A 407-nucleotide genomic window follows, 5' to 3' on the forward strand; every position below is an offset into this window, starting at 1 on the left:
AAAAAAAAAAAAAAAAAAAAAAAAAAAAAAAAAAAAAAAAAAAAAAAAAAAAAAAACACATCATAGTAAAATTAATACCTTCTCAGCTTCGCATCGAAGCTAAAATGTATAATTGCTTTCAAAATGACTCATATAAAATGTATAAGTGCATAAACTTATGGAGCCCTGTCAATAAATGTTAAAAAACATTATCAGAGAATAAAACACAAATTTTATTTTTAACTTAGATGATAACATCTAAGTAAAGTACTGTAATATTGAATTTTTTCTTGAAAAAATTTAATTAAAATATTTGTACAAAAATTTATTAAAACCATACCATTTTCTTTAAATGGATGTTTTGGTAAATTAATATTTTAGCTTCGATGCGAAGCTGAGAAGGTATTGGTTTTACTATGATGTGTTTT

Source organism: Daktulosphaira vitifoliae, unplaced genomic scaffold, assembly GCF_025091365.1.
Source record: "Daktulosphaira vitifoliae isolate Bord-2020 unplaced genomic scaffold, ASM2509136v1 Scaffold_1, whole genome shotgun sequence".
Lineage (NCBI taxonomy): Eukaryota > Metazoa > Arthropoda > Insecta > Hemiptera > Phylloxeridae > Daktulosphaira > Daktulosphaira vitifoliae.